This window comes from Augochlora pura, chromosome 7 (genome assembly GCF_028453695.1).
Source record: "Augochlora pura isolate Apur16 chromosome 7, APUR_v2.2.1, whole genome shotgun sequence".
Classification (NCBI taxonomy): Eukaryota; Metazoa; Arthropoda; class Insecta; order Hymenoptera; family Halictidae; genus Augochlora; species Augochlora pura.
In genome coordinates, this window is record NC_135778.1 from 12,895,444 (window position 1) to 12,908,102 (window position 12,659).

A 12,659-nucleotide genomic window follows, 5' to 3' on the forward strand; every position below is an offset into this window, starting at 1 on the left:
AAATTCGATCACCGATTTTATTTAACAAGGTATTAGTGACAAAACAATTATTTATATTACATAACGAAACCTTTTAAAAGTTATCTGCAGAAAAAGCGAAAATAAAGGACGTGAAATTACCCCCGAAAAACCAATTACAGTTTCTGCAGAAAAATCAGGACGTCGCGCATGTCCCCGTTTCGAAAAAGGTTAAACAATTTTTAGCAGAAAGAATGCAATCTTCGCGAACCACCACGGAATTATCCGCTCTCCTCGTCGCGGCAAAAATACCCGACTCTTTATAAAAATCCGAGATCCAATAACCAAAAACGAGGAGGAGAAATCGGCGATAGCGAATCATGAAACACTCGTTCCATCGGGTACAGGACTTCTTTCGGCGGCGATCAACGTCGCAGGAACATCGCGTCGAGCTCTCTCGGTAAACGAGATTCGCTGAAAATCCCTCGCCGATAATGCAATCGCGGGGAAGCCAATATTGGCGGGAAAAAAGGAGCGCGGGGTTGGCCGAGGATAGGAACACGCGGACGGATTAAGGTCGAACAAGACAAAAGGACAAGCTAGTTGCCGACCTGGCTGGTTTGGTTCCAATGTGCTACGGAGGGTTGCGTTTAGAGACGTACGAGTCCATCGACGTCCACAATGGGAACAAAATATATTCTCTGCGCAATAGTGCGATGGATGGCTGTAATTAACCTTGTGGGGTTGCACCCTCTTCGGAGATGCGAGAAAGTCTATGTCTCGTGAAGAAACTCTGTTCTAGAAAGGACTGATCATTTGTAACGATGACAGCGCGTAATGTGTTGTGGAAAATATTGCGTACAGCTAGATAAATTTTGTTTCATCGAAAATATCAACATTGTTCGCAACTTCGTTGTCTGTGAGATGAAAATAATGGTATTAGATTATACCATTAGTGGATAAGTAATGTAAAACGAATTATGGACAAAATAGTATATGTGATCGCTTTCAGAAGAAGGGGAAAGGTATTTCTAAATTAAATACGATGAATATTTTATCATACCAGCGGAAGTTTTTAATTAATTATGAATTTTCCCTCTTCAATCTAATATATGATCTCACATTAAACTTAAATGTGCATTTCCGTAATTGAGTACACTGGAACAGGACATGTAATATAAACCATAATGATTAAAAAATCGTAATAATTTTGTTATTAGGAAACACATTTGATTTTACCAGAAATTTGAATGTATCGTCAATATACGCACAAAGTTAGACTAAATATTTAACCGCGAATCTAGCGACTATTCAAAATAACTAAGATTGAATTATCGCGTATGAAATGGCAATTCTTTAATTTAATATCTATTTCAAAATCCATTTTATATGCAATAATTTCTGTATTGCTTTATAAAGATGTCAGAAGTGAATTAATTTGCATATTTCGCAATTTCTGTTATACTATCCGCTTGAAAGGAGAAATTCGTTTAATGATATTCCATGAAAGCGTCCTTGTAACGTTAACAATTTTCAAATAAAAAATGTGGAACCGGTCACATTGCCCTATCCGGCAGCTATCGCGTTAATAACAAAAGCACAGAAAAGACAAAATATATTACAGCAACTGCTTTTGTAGACCTCTTATACCCCGTAGTTCCCAACAAAGTTTGCCTCCTTGGATCGTAATAAAAATGAACTTTCAAGTTTGATAAAAAAAAAAGAAAAGAAAAAAGAAAAACCGACAAAGACGGGGCACTCAAAGCGAAGAGTTCTTAGATCCAAGACCTTTTTTCACCGTAGTTTCGTTCCAGTTTTCGCGTCGATTGACAACTGTGTGATCATTACCAGAAGCCCGATTTCAGCGCAGGTGGATCGCCGCCGAGCCGGTGACAAGGTGCGTGCGGGCTGACTGCTCCTCCGGTTGTGCCTCGGCCACCCTGTTCGCGCCGCCCTCCCACCTCGCCCTCAAACCCCAGAGCCCCCACAATCCCCCTCGGCCCTCCCTCAACCCCCTCCAGAGCACTCTCGGCCCGTAGTCCTTTCCCCCTCCATCGAAATCGATGCTACTCGCGGATCGCGAGTTCAGTCTGCGACTGGCCACCGCGTGTGCGACTTCGCTCCCCCGATCTCGCATTGTTTTTCCCCCAGCGGCCCATTGGTTGACGATCCCGGCCCACCTCTTACGCGTACGGGCCGATACGGGTGCGCGAATCGCGCCGATCCGCAGCGGAAACCGTGACGCACTTCGACGCGCGTAGTAAACGCGCCGTGTCTTGTGGATCCACCGCTGGATCGATCGGCCGCCGCGTCGATCGTCGATCACGTGCGACGACCGGCGACGCTGGAACCACGAAGAGTGGGCCCAGGGTGGATAGATCGCAGGAAGATCCTCGGGATGAGGACCGTCCCGGTGATTAAGAGGACGCTGCGCTCGGCTCTGGTTCGATGCAAGGTCGGGCGACGATCCTGAGGCGATCGGATGTCTGGCGAGGCGCTACCGTCGAGGATAGCAGGCAGCCGCGGCTGTCACCGTGCGAGGATCCAAGTGATCATCCACCGTTTTCTGATCGGGTGAGTGCAGCAGCAACAGTGCGACGATCCAGATTCTAGGGACTCAGTGAAACGGATGCTGGAAGATCGAACTAGACGCGGAGATCTCGTTGATAAGTTTCTTCTCGGTGGAACGGGTCGACCCCTCGGCCAGGAAATCAATTAACAACGTTTACGATGCACACGTCGGCCGAGAGCAAACAGCGGAACGGCGTTTGACGTTTTTCAAACTCACGGCCGAGTAGGAAATCGAACGAAATGTTTGGCCCCGGGCGCGGGGCGTAATTAAATGACATCCGTTGCAACTGATTTCGGTTATCGCGAAATATACGGAAAGGGTAAACCGTGCTCGATGTAAAGCCGTTACGTCCACTGACAGCTCGTGTGTACAAGCAACCGGAGCCCAGTAGCACAGGCTCGCCGTTGGCCAGCCCGCAGCCGAGAGTTCATCGCGGCGGACGCTCATTCTTTCGTTGTTTGCTCGGGACCGGGTTTGTGCGCGTCGTCGAGACGGAAAGAAATACCGAGATCAAAGCTCGAGTGCCGGACCAGCGAGTCTGGAACACGGGGATACACCGAAACGCATCGCTCGGAATAAATTTAATAACGCGCGGCGAATAATAACGGGTCGCTCGCGAACTTCGCCCGTAAATTACATAAACATTCGATGCAAATGCCACTAATTCGCGCGGCAAGGCCGAGCCAGAAACTTCGCCCGCTCGGCGTAGCTTAGGCGAAGCGCGCATGGAAACGCGGGAAACTTCGATGCTTCTTGCACACGCATTTTCAGTCCTCGCTCGAACACGATGATCCGCCGTCGCTGTTTCCCTGGGATGATTTTCGAAGTTCGTCGAGGCTAATGATCCAGGGGATACGGCGGACAGGTGTGCGGTGGAAGAGCGAGTCGATTCGCGAGACGGGTCGCGCGTTGTCGCTGATCTACCCGGTGACGGGCTCCATTAACCCTAGCGTTGCAATTCCTTTCGCAACTGCGCTCTCGGGGATGCTTCGTCGTTAAGAATTTACTCCGGGAAAAGGGAATTCCGTGTCGTTGCTGGTCTACTCGCTCCGAGAGTTCAATGAATCGCTAACTATGGAGAGATCACTCGACACTTGCCTAGAAAACTTCAATCGAGTTTCATGCTTTCGTCTATGGTTTCTTTGGTCGACGATGTGCTGGTATGTCCAACATATTTTTGTCTCGTAATCCTGCGGCAATCTAATCTCCTACAGTAATCTATTCTACAAATCAATTCATATCGTGCAACAATTTCAATTTAGTTAAATATGTTACTCAAACTTTATATAATCTTCGATATCTTTTTACGTGCCGGTTAAAGTGTTTTTACAATTAATACAACTAGTAGAAAAGTATTTCAAGTCTGACACCGATCAACATAGCCGTGCCAATGTGACACACATTTTTGCTTATCTCCTTGCGTACACAGTGCATGGTTACAACGTAACCAAACAGAGCCACTGACATATCGTTCCATCGTTAAACGTGTTGAACACGTGAAAAGCAGTTTGAATATTTTCGAGAACCAGCAAATCTATTTACCGTTCCGTGGAATCTCTCTATCGCGGCGCGGGCAATTTCTCGGAAAAATTACGAGAGAGTAATTGTAGTAAACGGTAAATTTAGTTAACGGTTTCCAGTCAGAAACGCCGTTACATTTCGCCGCGCCTGGAACGTTCGCCGCGAGCCCGGACTCGACGTTACAAGGAGTTCCAAGTGCGCCTCGACGTCGAGTAGCGACGAATTGTTCCTCGTAAGAAATTTCGTCGACGCCTCTCGACCCTCTCTCTCTCTCTCGCTCTCGAGCCGTTGCGTTTTTCTTTATTCGCGTTTTTCCGCTGTTACGTCCGCGGGTGTCGTGCCGCAGAGCGTCCGGCGGGTTCGTGACGGTGATACGCGAAAGTTTTGTTAATTAATTGCTTTGGAAATATAATCCGCGTGGAGTGTCACTAATCAGGGTGAAACTCGGTCGGACGTTGACGGGCATGTTTGCTGCACCTATCACGTAGGGGGATGGAAATGTAATTTGCCAGGATAGAGTTAGCCCCGTTGAATGCCGTGGCCAAGCTTCACCCGCCTATTCTGCCCATCAGCCCCAATCTCCTCGCGGCGCGCCACCCATTGATCGCCACTCCGGATTTTGCATGTAAGGATCAGCAAGGTGCGCGCCCGCCTGCCCGGCCCCCCTCCCGGCAGAGCCGAGGGTGGAGACTTCAACTTCGCGTGGAGAACGCGAGCTTCGGCGAGAGACGCTTTCGCAAGCTTTCGCGAGGCCGAGCGGCGCCCCCCTCCCTCCCCCCGTTGGTCCCGCGGCGCATCGCGTTCTACCTCGTTTTCACGGAAACGCGATCGAATTGTGTTCCTCGTGCGCGCGGTAATTATACCCGAGACTGAAAAAATTCCGTAACACTTTATGCTGCGTCAGTTGTATGCAATCGCCCTACAACCTCTGCCAAGTTAGCATGTCAATAATTTTTAGCGGTGTTTCTTCCACTAGCAACATTATTGATCGTCTTTGCTCGAGAATAAAGATAATTTTGGTATCGTATTTCGGTGTAAATACAATCTTGGCAAAACAATTCGTGTTATAATACAATGAATTCAAAGTTGATGTGATTAATTAACACTTGAATTAAGTTTATGTACAATGCGTGTCTGTATTAAATTTGCGTTCCTCGGTTTAACAATGTCTTTGTTAAGTGGCAGATGTTTTTCTCGACAAAGTTGATAGACTTTGATCAAGTCTCATTTCCAATATGATTCGAATCTGAAAATTCTCTAATTTAAGTTGACATTTATTAGCTGAAATTTTAGGTAGAAGGCAGCTTCGTTTATCTCTTATTTGTATGTGTTAGGTACATTATGACATAGTGCTACATCTCTTATTACGACCATTTATTGTCTAAAATGAAGAAATATATGAGAATCATAATTAGTTTAAGTTTGACTATAGTAGGTACTAATGAAAGAAAACAGTCGTTAATAAGAAAAATGGCAACGCTTTGAAATTTCATTATCCGTTTTTCTTATTGATTTTTCAATATTGTGATGCTAAAAGAATATAGAAAATAACAATTTTGATTTATTTCCAGAATCACTCGTATCATAAATATCACATTTCCGGTCAATAAATAGTCAATCGCCCTACAACCTCTGCCGAGTGAGCATGTCAATAATTTTTAGCGACATTTCTTCCACTAGTATCTTTATTGACCGTCTTTCCTCGAGAATAAAGATCATTTTTGCTTAGCACTATCAACTTCCTTTTAAACCTTATTACAAACTCAAGATAATAGTTTAATAAAGTTGTTGATACCATAATAAATCTAATAATTCTATGACCTATGCGAGATGAATTATTTCGCTCTCTATTGATAAATTAAGTCTCCACTGAATTTTCTCAGCAACATTGGTTTCAATATATCAAAACTTTTGATGTGACAAGAACACGTGCGAACAAACTTTAAATGTTTCGTTTTATTTACGCATATTTGACGTGTTAAAACCTTTCTAAAACTATTCGCAGCGTAAACGTGGGTACGTGCGTTGCGTCGTAAAAATGTGTCAATATTTGATCAATCGCGTTGCATAGTTCTGTTCAAATGCGATATTTCTATTTTCATCGCGTTTCTCTCTCTATATATCGTTGATCAGAAAACAGTCCATAATATCTGAGATTTTAGTTTTCACGAGAAGCGTCCTCGTATCGAACAGAACTACGATTTTTCTGCGAGTCTGCTCGTAATACACGGTCGACGGGCTGTCGCTATGATTTGTGTACATAAAAACCGAGCTGAATATATGAACGTTTTTAATGAAACCATCAAAAAAGTAAGTTAACGATTTAGCACAGCCATCGGAATGCTAGTATTCGTAAATAATAAAAAGTCCTCATTGCGTTCTCTCTCTCGTTTCAGCGAGGTAACGACATCGTATTATGCATCTCATAGCTTTCTTATTACGACCGTGCGTAACCAGTTTGTTGCACGAAATTAAGAATTAATAATTAATTGACCACGAATCTGAGAATCGGTGAACGGCATTGCAAATTTTTATGAAACGGCTTACGAGAACCGAGATTAAAATGTGATTCAATTAAACACAAACTTGCACGTCACGTCAGTTATCCTACAATATGATGCTGCGTGCTCAGAATTCGTATTTAGCAGATATTACAGATTCAGGTTATTTTAAGTAATTAAATTTAAATAAATAGTTAGATTAAAAATGCTTTGGTTAGGTTCAAAATGCTTTGATTAAATTTGAAACGCTTTAATTAAGATTAAAATACATTTAGGTTTAAAATATTTTAGTTAGGCACAAAGTACTTTATTTAATTTTGAATGTTTAACAATATTCAAACCACTACATTCTTTATTTTCTATTTTCGTCGAACACCATCCAAGAGGATCGTTCTCTTTGACACAAAACACCTTCATCCCCGTAGATTGCTACAGCGGCCTCTTTACTTTTGCGCCGAAGTGTTCCAAGGAGACCATTATTGTTGTTCGTTCGCTCTTCTCATCGAGTGCTTTCCAGAAATTTCGCGATAATCAGCATTTTTATCTATCTTAAATTTTGCAATTTTTCCAGGGAAAACGTACCGTTATAACAGAAGTTCCTCCGATTTTTCTAGCCACGTTACAGCGGAACCGTGCAGCAGAAACGCCGCGTTACACGAGGAGCTGCCTGTACTTTGTTACCACAGAAGTATCAGTGCAGTACGCGGTTCGTCGCGTTTCACTCTTCACGAAAACTCGATCGAATTGTATACTTTGTGCGCCGGATCACAAGCATTCCTTAAACCCGACACCGGTGTTCGGGGGATATGGTGAGAATCAAATTTTCAGAGTTCAACTGTATCAAAGAAAAAATTCTTTTCCGACTTTAGCATGCTATAGTGTATATCCAGTATGCTCTATAGCGTATATGTATTCAGTATGCTATATTAAAATGGTTTCTTGTAGTTCCGATACACGTGTATGAAATTCGGTTCCTTCAATGTTATTGATTTTTTAATTTTACGTAAAATTCTGAAATCGTCAATATTGCACTCATTATATGTTTTACAATATAGATATACATACAAGCTATTTCCGTTGTTAATATTTGAACCAGTTACTTTTTCATTCAAATGAATATTTCTCTTTTAATAGACTAGATAAAGTGATTGGTTTCTCTGAAAAACGTTTCGATAAATTTCATCATTCAACTTCATTGAACTTTTTTCACTTTGAAAATTCTTCAAGTGGATTCTTCCTTGCTATTGTTATAAAACAATGCTAACTGGTTAACAAGAATATATACGTTGCTATTCTTGATAAAATTACATATATTTTATCAAACGTTAAAAATTTAACGAAAGCACGATGAAAAATCAAGCATATGCATCATAATTACAGTAACCTGCGCACTTTTCAAAGAGATTGCAACAGCTAACTGGTTAATTACCGAAAATATTCTACAGCCGCCTGAGTTTACAATATATTAATGCGAGTGCGCGCCGAAAATTAATGAAAAAAAAAAAGAAAAGATACGAAATGTTCGCTCGGCGATGCGAGGAATTTTTCTACTGAATCAGCGGACATTCTGTGCGCGAAAAGCCTGTTTAATGAAACAAACATAGAAAGCGGAAGCGGCAAAAAGATGACGGTCGCGATTCGCGGGTCGGCGAACGGTGCGTGCGTGCGCGAGCAGTGCGAGCGAGCGAGCGCGTGGTTCGACGATTTTCGAGCATTACATGGAAACGGTTTCAATGTCGGATGTGTCGACGAATTCGCTAGGTGGTTAAGCTGGCAGTTACGATTAAAAGCTCGAAGCTTGCCGTCGTCCATTTGCATATAGGAAGCTCCGTATAAATTCTGCGGTTATACTGCGTCAGAAGCAATAACATAGGAGGACGCATCGCGCTTTAACACGCGTGTACCTGGAAAACGCTCGGCGATTGGACGTGCCGGCGGCGTGTAAACGATTGATCACGGGGCCCCGGGTGTGTGCTTCGGATCCGTCGATATCGAGGATTTCGCCCCGTTTCGGCGTTTTCCAGGCGTGTGCGCGCGGCCGAAATCGATTCGCGGAGATACTTTTCAGCGCAGGAAATATTAAACTTTAGCACACCGCGCCGAACTTACAGCGGAGCATTTCGACGGGAACTACTTCCCGTGAATTTCATTCCGGCCGCTCGCTCGATTGACACGGACTTCTGAACGAAATTTTGAATGGAATACGACTTCTGTATTTATTATAGGATTGGCTCTCGATGTATATTCGCAGTGGCTGAATCTCCTTTATGCGGACGTTCCTGCGGATCGCTGGAAGCTTCGCGGAAACGGGCTCGCCGCGAAGCACCGACTGGTTGCTGTATGACGAACCCCATTGTTTCACCGTGTTTCACAGACGCGCTGCATATATGGGCTCGTAACTTCTGAAGGAATAAATTATCAATCTAAGTCGTCTAATGATTATTTAATGCGAATGCAAAAATCCATTGATTTTTCGCGCGATAGCTCCGTGCGTGGCGCCAATGTGATGTCACCAGTATTTGTCCGACTATTTTCGTGGGATATTAAGGCAATGTCATTGGAATATTTCAGCAGTAATAAATGTAGTTGCTAAAATTAACATTAATATAAGATTGATTGATGAAAAGACGTAGAAACTCCATCAAGATTTATTTCTATTCTGAATCATTTCAACAGCTTGCCAATAATGAAGTATTTTCAAATCATTTGAATTTCCATCTTTGCAACTCATTTTCGTTGAAATACTAAAATCCGCAATCTAGCAACGAACTTTAAAATTTTGACGATATAAGTAGCATTTAGTCCTGTTAAAAAATGGACACGATAAATGGAGGGGAAATGATTCAAATTGGCAAAACAGTGGACGGAATCAGTAGTCTGATATTTTTCCGAAATCTCTGAGCGCTCGAAGCGTGCACAGACCGGAGATGCAAGAATAATGATCTGAGAAATGGTGGTGTCCCGTTCGTCCGCGCACCTGACTCGCGTTTCGACTAAACCGATTTCGGTATAGACCGCTGTTCTTGCTCGTTCTGTATTTATGAGGACCAGCGAAGTCATAAAATACGAGTGGCTCTGTACGGTGCCGCGTATGGTTTCATTTAAAAAAATTGCAATTGCAGCTTGCGAGTGCGTCGCAGCATCTGCGGTAGAAATACGATCAGCCGAAGATTGATACTACTAACACTCTTAACCGAAAGCTATTAGTTTATCAGCTCATATTTCCAGTCTACGGACTTTATTTCTATTTTAATTCTAGCTTTAGGAATCGAATAGGAACAGTGTAATTAGATTAGCGTAATAATCTATTTCGGTGTAAATACAATCTTGGCAAAACAATTCGTGTTATAGTACAACGAATTCAAAGTTGATGTGATCAACAAACACTTGAATTAAGTATATGTACAATGCATGTCTGTATTAAATTTGCGTTCCTCGGTTTAACAATGTCTTTGTTAAATGACAGATGTTTTTCTCGACCATGTTGATAGACTTTGATCAAGTCTCATTTCCAATATGATTCAAATCTGAAAATTCTCTAATTTAAGTCGATATTTATTAGCTGAAATTTTAGGTAGAAGGCAGCTTCGTTTATCTCTTATTTGTATGTATTAGGTACATTATGACAGATTAACGTGCTATATCTATTATTACGGCCATTTATTATCTAAAATGATTATTCATCTTTCTTATTGATTTTTCAATATTGTGATGCTAAAAGAATATAAAAAATAACAATTTTGATTTATTTCTAGAATCATTCGTATCATAAATATCATATTTACGGTGAATAAATAGTCAACCGATTTTTCGTCCGTCACCTTCTTAACTTTCTAAATTTTAAGACTCTAATCTATATTTTTCAAGAAAGTGTAAAGAAAAGAATCGAATTTTTAAAAAAATTCACACTAAAATACCTACTTAAACCAATTAACAGAAGAAATATATTTTTGCAGAGAATAATGACGAAATATACTTATAAAGATCCGCAACATATTTGTTGAAATCGCCTTGTCGCAGTTAATATAGTCTCCGAAGAAAGCAGCGGCCGCAAAAATGGCGACCGTGTGGCCGTGTGAGACCGCGCCAATAAAATCAGGTACAGGAAGGCGGAGTAGGCCTAACATTAGCGATGCGGTATGCATTATAGTTGTGGTGCAGCAATACAAATAGGGGTTGCTTCCGGGCGGGACGGCTGCACGGCACCGGTTCACGCATCGCTTACTCATTGCTGAACATCCGGTCGGAGTTGGTACCGCTTTTGAAAGCCGCTAAATTTACTTTAGCTAGGCGGCGCGACTTTAAAGCCGTGTTTCGGGACTAGTCGCGGCAAACAACCGTTTGATTTCGCGGCGACCGAAAAGCAACCTTCCCGATGTTACTGTACACATAGGCGCAACCGTACAAATTCATCGTAATGACATTGTCGCGTGATGGAATGCGCCGGATGCCGTGCACGTTGCCTACGAAACGTGCCCTAACAGATATTAGAGTACTCGTGCGGATTAAAAGGATCCTTGACAAATTTTGCGAAAATTCACCGCACTGCTATTTTCACTCCAATCGACTTTAAATGTTGTGGATTATACTATTCGTACGTCGATTATAGTGACAATAAGAAACGGCTGCATAATGCAGACGAATGATTGCGATTTTGTACGTTTGAGTCAAGGCTACGGATTTTGGGAATATATGATAAGAATGAGTAAGACAAATTGAAAATTTTGAAAAGATTAAATGAATTTCCGTATATTATCATACCAGTTATTATTTGTTAATATTATTAAATGACATTCCTATCGGTTCTTGATTTCATAAAATTGATACAGACAATTTATATTTTACATGAAGGTCCGCAGTTTGTTTATCATGGAAATGAGTAGGTGCAGTTTTGCAATTCACACAAAACATTTTTATTTTTGTACAGATATAAATATAAATATATTTTAATAAAATATAAATATATTTTATATTTTTTGCACAAAATAAATATTGTTATACAAAACAGAAACACTGGAAGCCAGAAAAATGATTTTAGATTTGCAGTTGAAATGGCTTCGAGTGCAAAGGGTTAATACATGTATACTGACACACCGTTGAACCCTTCCACGAAGTTCTGCATATTCAGTTCCTCCACAATGTACACAACTCATTCCGCTGCTCCCATAACAAGATTTAAAACAATATTCGGAAAGTCGAACGCGTAAGTGTTTGAACATGAGCACAGGAATCCGGGGGAGCGGCGGCTCCGGTGAATCTTTAATAATTGTTTCCATCTAGCCGTGCCAAGTTTCGCGCCTCGACAGAATTTCTAATACTTCTTTAACTTCGAATCGAATTTCGGCGGTACTCGCAGCGGGGGTCTCTGGCTTTCATCGCTCCTTCGGATTTGCGAGCGAACAAAACGCGGAGGCCGGAGGAGCGTACAGGTTAGAAAATTATCGTAACAACGTGCGCGGAACTTTTCGCGGGACAGATCGAGACCCTTTCCCACGGCTCGAACTCTGCCGAAATCGTGGCCGGAGACTGATGCCCGCGTTTCAATAGAGCGCGGAACAATTGATACATAAATCACGCGGTCGCTTGACCGTCGGCCAGGAGGGGGGAGGGGGCAGAGGGGACGGTCAGGCTGGCAGGGAGGGGGAGACGGAATGATTTATCGGGCCGCGCGCTGTTTTACGAAACTGAAATGACCGACCGGCGAAAAAAAAAGAGACAAAAATGTCCTCGCGATGTTCCGATTAATCACGTTTATTTACGTGCGATCGGCCCGAGGTCAATATTACGCGGCGGTACGTGTAAGTGTTTTTCGAACTCGCCCCATTCTGAAAGAGAACGTGGGCGCGAGCACTCTCTTTTTTTTCCTCTGCGGTACATTTTTTTCGTTGCTTCAACAGCTGAGGTCGTTAACCTGCCGACTCCGGGCGAGTTTTTGATTTTTCGGAATCGCGGGGTTAGTTTTATTTGCCACGCGGATGCGTCCGGAGAACTAGATTTGAAATGATGTAAAAGGAAACGAATTTCTATATTTGTACAAAATTAGAGATTGATGATTTCTGAAATTTAATTCCTTTTTTTAACTATACATATTGGGAATGGGAATTCCA

The 12,659-nt window shown here is 42.3% G+C and overlaps 1 protein-coding gene across 1 annotated transcript in view; it reads left to right on the forward strand.

The window, feature by feature from the left end:
* Positions 1-2,159: 2,159 nt before the first annotated feature.
* The window catches only part of LOC144472306 (discoidin domain-containing receptor 2), a 212,885-nt gene continuing 202,385 nt past the window's right edge, over positions 2,160-12,659 (forward strand). Inside the window, exon 1 of the mRNA XM_078185267.1 lies at positions 2,160-2,532. The gene's annotated coding sequence lies outside the window, so the exon portion shown is untranslated. The remainder of the gene's footprint in view (positions 2,533-12,659) is intronic.